The sequence below is a fragment of the Heptranchias perlo genome, chromosome 11 (genome assembly GCF_035084215.1).
Source record: "Heptranchias perlo isolate sHepPer1 chromosome 11, sHepPer1.hap1, whole genome shotgun sequence".
Lineage (NCBI taxonomy): Eukaryota > Metazoa > Chordata > Chondrichthyes > Hexanchiformes > Hexanchidae > Heptranchias > Heptranchias perlo.
In genome coordinates this window covers 77,314,994-77,327,831 of record NC_090335.1, presented here as the reverse complement: position 1 = coordinate 77,327,831, position 12,838 = coordinate 77,314,994, and positions in this window count along the sequence as shown.

Sequence of the window (12,838 nt, the reverse complement as noted above, 5' to 3'; positions counted from 1 at the left end):
GTTCCTGCAGCATCTTACACTGTGTTCCTACAGTATCTTACACTGTGTTCCAACAGTATCTTACACTGAGTTCCTGCAGCATCTTACACTGTGTTCCTACAGTATCTTACACTGTGTTCCAACAGTATCTTACACTGTGTTCCAGCAGCATCTTTACACTGAGTTCCGATCGCATCTTACGCTGAGTTCCTACAGAATCTGACACTGCGTTCCTACAGCATCTTACACTGTGTTCCTGCAGCATCTTACACTGTGTTCCTGCAGCATCTTACACTGTGTTCCTACAGTATCTTACACTGTGTTCCAACAGTATCTTACACTGAGTTCCTGCAGCATCTTACACTGTGTTCCTACAGTATCTTACACTGTGTTCCAACAGTATCTTACACTGTGTTCCAGCAGCATCTTTACACTGAGTTCCGATCGCATCTTACGCTGAGTTCCTACAGAATCTGACACTGCGTTCCTACAGCATCTTACACTGAGTTCCTGCAGCATCTTACACTGTGTTGCCACAGCATCTTACACTGAGTTCCTGCAGCATCTTACACTGTGTTCCTACAGCATCTTACACTGTGTTCCTTCAGCATCTTACTCTGTGTTCCTACTGCATCTTACACTGAGTTCCTGCAGCATCTTACACTGAGTTCCTGCAGCATCTTACACTGTGTTCCCACAGCATCTTACACTGAGTTCCTGCAGCATCTTACACTGCGTTACCACAGCATCTTGCACTGAGTTCCTGCAGCATCTTACACTGTTTTCCCACAGCATCTTACACTCAGTTCCCGCAGCATCTTACACTGAGTTACTGCAGCAACTTACACTGAGTTCCTGCAGCATCTTACACTGTGGTCCAACAGCATTCTTACACTGAGTTCCTGCAGCATCTTACACTGTGTTCCTCCAGCATCTTACACTGATTTCCTACAGAATCTTACACTGCGTTCCGACAGCATCTTACACTGTGTTCCTGCAGCATCTTACACTGTGTTCCTACTGCATCTTACACTGAGTTCCTGCAGCATCTTACACTGTGTTCCTGCAGCATCTTACACTGAGTACCTGCAGCATCTTACACTGAGTTCCTGCAGCATCTTACACTGTGTTCCTACAGCATCTTACACTGTGTTCCTGCAGCATCTTACACTGTGCTCCGACTGCATCTTAGACTGAGTTCTTTGCAGCATCTTACACTGTGTTCCGACAGCATCTTACACTGAGTTCCTGCAGCATCTTACACTGTGTTCCTACAGCATCTTACACTGAGTTCCTGCAGCATCTTACACTGTGTTCCCACAGCATCTTACACTGAGTTCCTACAGCATCTTACAATGAGTTCCCACAGCATCTTCCACGGTGTTCCTACAGTATCTTACACTGAGTTCCTACAGCATCTTACAATGAGTTCCTGCAGCATCTTACACGGTGTTCCTACAGCATCTTACACTGAGTTCCGACAGCATCCTACCATGAGTTCCAACAGCATCTTACACTGTGTTCCTACAGCATCTTACAATGAGTTCCTACAGCATCTTACACGGTGTTCCTGCAGCATCTTACACTGAGTTCCGACAGCATCCTACGATGAGTTCCAACAGCATCTTACACTGAGTTCCTGCAGCATCTTACACTGTGTTCCTGCAGCATCGTACACTGTCTTCCTACAGTATCTTACACTGAGTTCCTACAGTATCTTACACTATGTTCCTATAGTATCTTACACTGAGTTCCTACAGTATCATAAACTGAGTTCCTGCAGCATCTTACACTGTGTTCCTGCAGCATCTTACACTGTGTTCCTGCAGCATCTTACACTGTGTTCCTACAGTATCTTACACTGTGTTCCAACAGTATCTTACACTGAGTTCCTGCAGCATCTTACACTGTGTTCCTACAGTATCTTACACTGTGTTCCAACAGTATCTTACACTGTGTTCCAGCAGCATCTTTACACTGAGTTCCGATCGCATCTTACGCTGAGTTCCTACAGAATCTGACACTGCGTTCCTACAGCATCTTACACTGTGTTCCTGCAGCATCTTACTCTGTGTTCCTGCAGCATCTTACACTGTGTTCCTACAGTATCTTACACTGAGTTCCTGCAGCATCTTACACTGTGTTGCCACAGCATCTTACACTGAGTTCCTGCAGCATCTTACACTGTGTTCCTACAGCATCTTACACTGTGTTCCTACAGTATCTTACACTGTGTTCCAACAGTATCTTACACTGAGGTCCTGCAGCATCTTACACTGTGTTCCAGCAGAATCTTTACACTGAGTTCCTATAGCATCTTACGCTGAGTTCCGACAGAATCTGACACTGCGTTGCTAAAGCATCTTACACTGTGTTCCTTCAGCATCTTACTCTGTGTTCCTACTGCATCTTACACTGAGTTCCTGCAGCATCTTACACTGAGTTCCTGCAGCATCTTACACTGTGTTCCCACAGCATCTTACACTGAGTTCCTGCAGCATCTTACACTGCGTTACCACAGCATCTTGCACTGAGTTCCTGCAGCATCTTACACTGTTTTCCCACAGCATCTTACACTGAGTTCCCGCAGCATCTTACACTGAGTTCCTGCAGCAACTTACACTGAGTTCCTGCAGCATCTTACACTGTGGTTCAACAGCATTCTTACACTGAGTTCCTGCAGCATCTTACACTGTGTTCCTCCAGCATCTTACACTGATTTCCTACAGAATCTTACACTGCGTTCCGACAGCATCTTACACTGTGTTCCTGCAGCATCTTACACTGTGTTCCTACTGCATCTTACACTGAGTTCCTGCAGCATCTTACACTGTGTTCCTGCAGCATCTTACACTGAGTACCTGCAGCATCTTACACTGTGTTCCTGCAGCATCTTACACTGTGTTCCTGCAGCATCTTACACTGAGTTCCAGCAGCATTTTACACTGTGTTCCTGCAGCATCTAACACTGAGTTCCTGCAGCATCTTACACTGTGCACCTGCAGCATCTTACACTGTGTTCCTGCAGCATCTTGCACTGAGTTCCTGCAGCATCTTACACTGAGTTCCAACAGTATCTTACACTATGTTCCTATGGTATCTTACACTGAGTTCCTACAGTATCATAAACTGAGTTCCTGCAGCATCTTACACTGCGTTCCTATAGTATCTTACACTGTGTTCCTGCAGCATCTTACACTGAGTTCCTGCAGCATCTTACACTGAGTTCCTGCAGCATCTTACACTGAGTTCCAACAGTATCATACAATGAGATACTACAGCATCTTACACTGTGTTCCTACAGCATCTTACACTGAGATCCTGCAGCATCTTACACTGAGTTCCAACAGTTTCTTACACTGAGTTCCGAAAGCATCTTACACTGAGTTCCAACATCATCTTAGACTGTGTTCCTGCAGCATCGTACACTGTGATCCTATAGTATCTTACACTGTGTTCCTGCAGCATCTTACACTGAGTTCCAGCAGCATCTTACACTGTGTTCCTGCAGCATCTTACACTGTGTTCCTACAGCATTTTACACTGTGTTCCGACAGTATCTTACACTGTGTTCAAACAGTATCTTACACTGAGTTCCGACAGCATCTTACACTGAGTTCCTACAGAATCCTACACTGCGTTCATACAGCATCTTACACTGTGTTCCTGCAGCATCTTACACTGTGCTCCTACTGCATCTTACACTGAGTTCCTTCAGCATCTTACACTGTGTTCCTGCAGCATCTTACACTGAGTTCCTGCAGCATCTTACACTGTGTTCCGACAGCATCTTACACTGTGTTCCTGCAGCATCTTACACTGTGCTCCGACTGCATCTTAGACTGAGTTCTTTGCAGCATCTTACACTGTGTTCCGACAGCATCTTACACTGAGTTCCTGTAGCATCTTACACTGTGTTCCTACAGCATCTTACAATGAGTTCCTGCAGCATCTTACACTGTGTTCCCACAGCATCTTACACTGAGTTCCTACAGCATCTTACAATGAGTTCCCACAGCATCTTCCACGGTGTTCCTACAGTATCTTACACTGAGTTCCTACAGCATCTTACAATGAGTTCCTACAGCATCTTACACGGTGTTCCTACAGCATCTTACACTGAGTTCCGACAGCATCCTACCATGAGTTCCAACAGCATCTTACACTGTGTTCCTACAGCATCTTACAATGAGTTCCTACAGCATCTTACACGGTGTTCCTGCAGCATCTTACACTGAGTTCCGACAGCATCCTACGATGAGTTCCAACAGCATCTTACACTGAGTTCCTGCAGCATCTTACACTGTGTTCCTGCAGCATCTTGCACTGTGTTCCTGCAGCATCGTACACTGTCTTCCTACAGTATCTTACACTGAGTTCCTACAGTATCTTACACTGTGTTCCAACAGTATCTTACACTGAGTTCCTGCAGCATCTTACACTGTGTTCCTACAGTATCTTACACTGTGTTCCAACAGTATCTTACACTGTGTTCCAGCAGCATCTTTACACTGAGTTCCGATCGCATCTTACGCTGAGTTCCTACAGAATCTGACACTGCGTTCCTACAGCATCTTACACTGTGTTCCTGCAGCATCTTACTCTGTGTTCCTACTGCATCTTACACTGAGTTCCTGCAGCATCTTACACTGTGTTGCCACAGCATCTTACACTGAGTTCCTGCAGCATCTTACACTGTGTTGCTACAGCATCTTACACTGTGTTCCTACAGTATCTTACACTGTGTTCCAACAGTATCTTACACTGAGGTCCTGCAGCATCTTACACTGTGTTCCAGCAGAATCTTTACACTGAGTTCCTATAGCATCTTACGCTGAGTTCCGACAGAATCTGACACTGCGTTGCTAAAGCATCTTACACTGTGTTCCTTCAGCATCTTACTCTGTGTTCCTACTGCATCTTACACTGAGTTCCTGCAGCATCTTACACTGAGTTCCTGCAGCATCTTACACTGTGTTCCCACAGCATCTTACACTGAGTTCCTGCAGCATCTTACACTGCGTTACCACAGCATCTTGCACTGAGTTCCTGCAGCATCTTACACTGTTTTCCCACAGCATCTTACACTGAGTTCCCGCAGCATCTTACACTGAGTTCCTGCAGCAACTTACACTGAGTTCCTGCAGCATCTTACACTGTGGTCCAACAGCATTCTTACACTGAGTTCCTGCAGCATCTTACACTGTGTTCCTCCAGCATCTTACACTGATTTCCTACAGAATCTTACACTGCGTTCCGACAGCATCTTACACTGTGTTCCTGCAGCATCTTACACTGTGTTCCTACTGCATCTTACACTGAGTTCCTGCAGCATCTTACACTGTGTTCCTGCAGCATCTTACACTGAGTACCTGCAGCATCTTACACTGAGTTCCTGCAGCATCTTACACTGTGTTCCTACAGCATCTTACACTGTGTTCCTGCAGCATCTTACACTGTGCTCCGACTGCATCTTAGACTGAGTTCTTTGCAGCATCTTACACTGTGTTCCGACAGCATCTTACACTGAGTTCCTGCAGCATCTTACACTGTGTTCCTACAGCATCTTACACTGAGTTCCTGCAGCATCTTACACTGTGTTCCCACAGCATCTTACACTGAGTTCCTACAGCATCTTACAATGAGTTCCCACAGCATCTTCCACGGTGTTCCTACAGTATCTTACACTGAGTTCCTACAGCATCTTACAATGAGTTCCTACAGCATCTTACACGGTGTTCCTACAGCATCTTACACTGAGTTCCGACAGCATCCTACCATGAGTTCCAACAGCATCTTACACTGTGTTCCTACAGCATCTTACAATGAGTTCCTACAGCATCTTACACGGTGTTCCTGCAGCATCTTACACTGAGTTCCGACAGCATCCTACGATGAGTTCCAACAGCATCTTACACTGAGTTCCTGCAGCATCTTACACTGTGTTCCTGCAGCATCTTACACTGAGTTCCTGCAGCATCTTACACTGTCTTCCTACAGTATCTTACACTGAGTTGCTACAGTATCTTACACTATGTTCCTATAGTATCTTACACTGAGTTCCTACAGTATCATAAACTGAGTTCCTGCAGCATCTTACACTGTGTTCCTGCAGCATCTTATACTGTGTTCCTGCAGCATCTTACACTGTGTTCCTACAGTATCTTACACTGTGTTCCAACAGTATCTTACACTGAGTTCCTACAGCATCTTACACTGAGTTCCAACAGCATCTTAGACTGTGTTCCTGCAGCATCTTAGACTGTGTTCCTGCAGCATCTTACACTGTGATCCAACAGCATCTTACACTGTGTTCCTGCAGCATCTTACACTGTCTTCCCAAAGCATCTTACACTGAGTTCCTGCAGCATCTTACACTGAGTTCCTACAGTATCTTACACTATGTTCCTGCAGCATCTTACACTGAGTTCCGACAGCATCTTACACTGAGTTCCTGCAGCATCTTGCACTGAGTTCCCGCAGCATCTTACACTGAGTTCCTGCATCATCTTACACTGAGTTCCTGCAGCATCTTACACTGTGTTCCTACAGCATCTTACACTGAGTTCCTGCAGCATCTCACACTGTGTTCCTACAGCATCTTACACTGAGTTCCTGCAGCATCTTACACTGTGTTCCAACAGTATCTTACACTGAGTTCCTGCAGCATCTTACAATGAGTTCCGACAGCATCTTACACGGTGTTCCAACAGCATCTTACACTGAGTTCCTGCAGCATCTTACACTGTGTTCCCACAGCATCTTACACTGAGTTCCTACAGCATCTTACAATGAGTTCCCACAGCATCTTCCACGGTGTTCCTACAGTATCTTACACTGAGTTCCTACAGCATCTTACAATGAGTTCCTACAGCATCTTACACGGTGTTCCTACAGCATCTTACACTGAGTTCCGACAGCATCCTACCATGAGTTCCAACAGCATCTTACACTGTGTTCCTACAGCATCTTACAATGAGTTCCTACAGCATCTTACACGGTGTTCCTGCAGCATCTTACACTGAGTTCCGACAGCATCCTACGATGAGTTCCAACAGCATCTTACACTGAGTTCCTGCAGCATCTTACACTGTGTTCCTGCAGCATCTTGCACTGTGTTCCAACAGCATCTTACACTGTGTTCCTGCAGCATCTTACACTGTCTTCCTACAGTATCTTACACTGAGTTCCTACAGTATCTTACACTGTGTTCCAACAGTATCTTACACTGAGTTCCTGCAGCATCTTACACTGTGTTCCTACAGTATCTTACACTGTGTTCCAACAGTATCTTACACTGAGTTCCTGCAGCATCTTACACTGTGTTCCTACAGTATCTTACACTGTGTTCCAACAGTATCTTACACTGTGTTCCAGCAGCATCTTTACACTGAGTTCCGATCGCATCTTACGCTGAGTTCCTACAGAATCTGACACTGCGTTCCTACAGCATCTTACACTGTGTTCCTGCAGCATCTTACTCTGTGTTCCTACTGCATCTTACACTGAGTTCCTGCAGCATCTTACACTGTGTTGCCACAGCATCTTACACTGAGTTCCTGCAGCATCTTACACTGTGTTCCTACAGCATCTTACACTGTGTTCCTACAGTATCTTACACTGTGTTCCAACAGTATCTTACACTGAGGTCCTGCAGCATCTTACACTGTGTTCCAGCAGAATCTTTACACTGAGTTCCTATAGCATCTTACGCTGAGTTCCGACAGAATCTGACACTGCGTTGCTAAAGCATCTTACACTGTGTTCCTTCAGCATCTTACTCTGTGTTCCTACTGCATCTTACACTGAGTTCCTGCAGCATCTTACACTGAGTTCCTGCAGCATCTTACACTGTGTTCCCACAGCATCTTACACTGAGTTCCTGCAGCATCTTACACTGCGTTACCACAGCATCTTGCACTGAGTTCCTGCAGCATCTTACACTGTTTTCCCACAGCATCTTACACTCAGTTCCCGCAGCATCTTACACTGAGTTCCTGCAGCAACTTACACTGAGTTCCTGCAGCATCTTACACTGTGGTCCAACAGCATTCTTACACTGAGTTCCTGCAGCATCTTACACTGTGTTCCTCCAGCATCTTACACTGATTTCCTACAGAATCTTACACTGCGTTCCGACAGCATCTTACACTGTGTTCCTGCAGCATCTTACACTGTGTTCCTACTGCAACTTACACTGAGTTCCTGCAGCATCTTACACTGTGTTCCTGCAGCATCTTACACTGAGTACCTGCAGCATCTTACACTGAGTTCCTGCAGCATCTTACACTGTGTTCCTACAGCATCTTACACTGTGTTCCTGCAGCATCTTACACTGTGCTCCGACTGCATCTTAGACTGAGTTCTTTGCAGCATCTTACACTGTGTTCCGACAGCATCTTACACTGAGTTCCTGCAGCATCTTACACTGTGTTCCTGCAGCATCTTACACTGAGTTCCTGCAGCATCTTACACTGTCTTCCTACAGTATCTTACACTATGTTCCTATAGTATCTTACACTGAGTTCCTACAGTATCATAAACTGAGTTCCTGCAGCATCTTACACTGTGTTCCTGCAGCATCTTACACTGTGTTCCTGCAGCATCTTACACTGTGTTCCTACAGTATCTTACACTGTGTTCCAACAGTATCTTACACTGAGTTCCTACAGCATCTTACACTGAGTTCCAACAGCATCTTAGACTGTGTTCCTGCAGCATCTTAGACTGTGTTCCTGCAGCATCTTACACTGTGATCCAACAGCATCTTACACTGTGTTACTGCAGCATCTTTTCACTGAGTTCCTACAGCATCTTACACTGAGTTCCTACAGAATCTTACACTGCGTTCCTACAGCATCTTACACTGTGTTCCTGCAGCATCTTACACCGTGTTCCTACTGCATCTTACACTGAGTTCCTGCAGCATCTTACACTGTGTTCCAACAGCATCTCTCACTGTGTTCCTGCAGCATCTTACACTGAGTTCCTGCAGCATCTTACACTGATTTCCTGCAGCATCTTACACTGAGTTCCTGCAGCATCTTAGACTGTGATCCTACAGCATCTCACGCTGCGTTCCTGCAGCATCTTACACTGAGTTCCTGCAGCATCTTAGACTGTGATCCTACAGCATCTCACGCTGCGTTCCTGCAGCATCTTACACAGGGTTCCTGCAGCATCTTACACTGAGTTCCTGCAGCATCTTACACTGTGTTCCTACAGCATCTTACACTGAGTTCCTGCAGCATCTTACACTGTGTTCCGACAGTATCTGACACTGAGTTCCTACAGTATCTTACACTGTGTTCCTGCAGCATCTTACACTGAGTTCCTACAGCATCTTACACTGAGTTCCTGCAGCATCTTGCACTGAGTTCCCGCAGCATCTTACACTGAGTTCCTGCAGCATCTTACACTGAGTTCCTGCAGCATCTTACACTGTGTTCCTACAGCATCTTACACTGAGTTCCTGCAGCATCTCACACTGTGTTCCTACAGCATCTTACACTGAGTTCCTGCAGCATCTTACACTGTGTTCCAACAGTATCTTACACTGAGTTCCTGCAGCATCTTACAATGAGTTCCTACAGCATCTTACACTGAGTTCCTGCAGCATCTTACACGGTGTTCCTGCAGCATCTTACACTGAGTTCCGACAGCATCCTACGATGAGTTCCAACAGCATCTTACACTGAGTTCCTGCAGCATCTTAGACTGTGTTCCTGCAGCATCTTAGACTGTGTTCCTGCAGCATCTTACACTGTGTTCCTACAGTATCTTACACTGTGTTCCAACAGTATCTTACACTGAGTTCCTACAGCATCTTACACTGAGTTCCAACAGCATCTTAGACTGTGTTCCTGCAGCATCTTAGACTGTGTTCCTGCAGCATCTTACACTGTGATCCAACAGCATCTTACACTGTCTTCCTGCAGCATCTTACACTGTCTTCCCAAAGCATCTTACACTGAGTTCCTGCAGCATCTTACACTGTGTTCCGACAGTATCTGACACTGAGTTCCTACAGTATCTTACACTATGTTCCTGCAGCATCTTACACTGAGTTCCTACAGCATCTTACACTGAGTTCCTGCAGCATCTTGCACTGAGTTCCCGCAGCATCTTACACTGAGTTCCTGCAGCATCTTACACTGAGTTCCTGCAGCATCTTACACTGTGTTCCTACAGCATCTTACACTGAGTTCCTGCAGCATCTCACACTGTGTTCCTACAGCATCTTACACTGAGTTCCTGCAGCATCTTACACTGTGTTCCAACAGTATCTTACACTGAGTTCCTGCAGCATCTTACAATGAGTTCCTACAGCATCTTACACGGTGTTCCAACAGCATCTTACACTGTGTTCCTGCAGCATCTTACACTGTGCTCCTACAGCATCTTACACTGTGCTCCTACAGCATCTTACACTGAGTTTCTGCAGCATCTTACACTGTGTTCCCACAGCATCTTACACTGAGTTCCTGCAGCAAATTACACTGAGTTCCTGCAGCATCTTACACTGAGTTCCTGCAGCATCTTACACTGTGTTCCTGCAGCATCTTACACTGTGTTCCTGCAGCATCTTACACTGAGTTCCTGCAGCATCTTACACTGTGTTCTTACAGCATCTGTACTGTGTTCCTACAGCATCTTACACTGAGTTCCTGCAGCATCTTACACTGTGTTCCTGCAGCATCTTACACTGAGTTCCTGCAGCATCTTGCACTGAGTTCCTGCAGCATCTTACACTGAGTTCCTGCAGCATCTTACACTGTGTTCCTATAGTATCTTGCACTGTGTTCCTGCAGCATCTTACACTGTGTTCCGACAGCATCTTACACTGTGTTCCTATAGCATCTTACACTGTGTTCCTAATGTATCTTACACTGTGTTCCTATTGCATCTTACACTGAGTTCCTACAGAATCTTACACTGCGTTCCTACAGCATCCTACACTGTGTTCCTGCAGCATCTTACACTGCGTTCCGACAGCATCTTACACTGTGTTCCTACTGCATCTTACACTGAGATCCTGCAGCATCTTAGACTGTGTTCCTGCAGCATCTTGCACTGTGTTCCAACAGCATCTTACACTGTGTTCCTGCAGCATCTTACACTGTGTTCCTGCAGCATCTTACACTGTGTTCCTACAGCATCTTACACTGTGTTACTGCAGCATCTTTTCACTGAGTTCCTACAGCATCTTACACTGAGTTCCTACAGAATCTTACACTGCGTTCCTACAGCATCTTACACTGTGTTCCTGCAGCATCTTACACCGTGTTCCTACTGCATCTTACACTGAGTTCCTGCAGCATCTTACACTGTGTTCCAACAGCATCTCTCACTGTGTTCCTGCAGCATCTTACACTGAGTTCCTGCAGCATCTTACACTGATTTCCTGCAGCATCTTACACTGAGTTCCTGCAGCATCTTAGACTGTGATCCTACAGCATCTCACGCTGCGTTCCTGCAGCATCTTACACTGAGTTCCTGCAGCATCTTAGACTGTGATCCTACAGCATCTCACGCTGCGTTCCTGCAGCATCTTACACAGGGTTCCTGCAGCATCTTACACTGAGTTCCTGCAGCATCTTACACTGTGTTCCTACAGCATCTTACACTGAGTTCCTGCAGCATCTTACACTGTGTTCCGACAGTATCTGACACTGAGTTCCTACAGTATCTTACACTGTGTTCCTGCAGCATCTTACACTGAGTTCCTACAGCATCTTACACTGAGTTCCTGCAGCATCTTGCACTGAGTTCCCGCAGCATCTTACACTGAGTTCCTGCAGCATCTTACACTGAGTTCCTGCAGCATCTTACACTGTGTTCCTACAGCATCTTACACTGAGTTCCTGCAGCATCTCACACTGTGCTCCTACAGCATCTTACACTGAGTTCCTGCAGCATCTTACACTGTGTTCCAACAGTATCTTACACTGAGTTCCTGCAGCATCTTACAATGAGTTCCTACAGCATCTTACACGGTGTTCCAACAGCATCTTACACTGTGTTCCTGCAGCATCTTACACTGTGCTCCTACAGCATCTTACACTGTGCTCCTACAGCATCTTACACTGAGTTTCTGCAGCATCTTACACTGTGTTCCCACAGCATCTTACACTGAGTTCCTGCAGCAAATTACACTGAGTTCCTGCAGCATCTTACACTGAGTTGCTGCAGCATCTTACACTGTGTTCCTGCAGCATCTTACACTGTGTTCCTGCAGCATTTTACACTGAGTTCCTGCAGCATCTTACACTGAGTTCCTGCAGCATCTTACACTGTGTTCCTATCGTATCTTGCACTGAGTTCCTGCAGCATCTTACACTGTGTTCTTACAGCATCTGTACTGTGTTCCTACAGCATCTTACACTGAGTTCCTGCAGCATCTTACACTGTTTTCCTTCAGCATCTTACACTGAGTTCCTGCAGCATCTTGCACTGAGTTCCTGCAGCATCTTACACTGAGTTCCTGCAGCATCTTACACTGTGTTCCTATAGTATCTTGCACTGTGTTCCTGCAGCATCTTACACTGTGTTCCGACAGCATCTTACACTGTGTTCCTATAGCATCTTACACTGTGTTCCTACTGTATCTTACACTGTGTTCCTATTGCATCTTACACTGAGTTCCTGCAGCATCTTCACACTGAGTTCCTACAGCATCTTACACTGAGTTCCTACAGAATCTTACACTGCGTTCCTACAGCATCCTACACTGTGTTCCTGCAGCATCTTACACTGCGTTCCTACAGCATCTTACACTGTGTTCCTACTGCATCTTACACTGAGATCCTGCAGCATCTTAGACTGTGTTCATGCAGCATCTTACACTGTGTTCCAACAG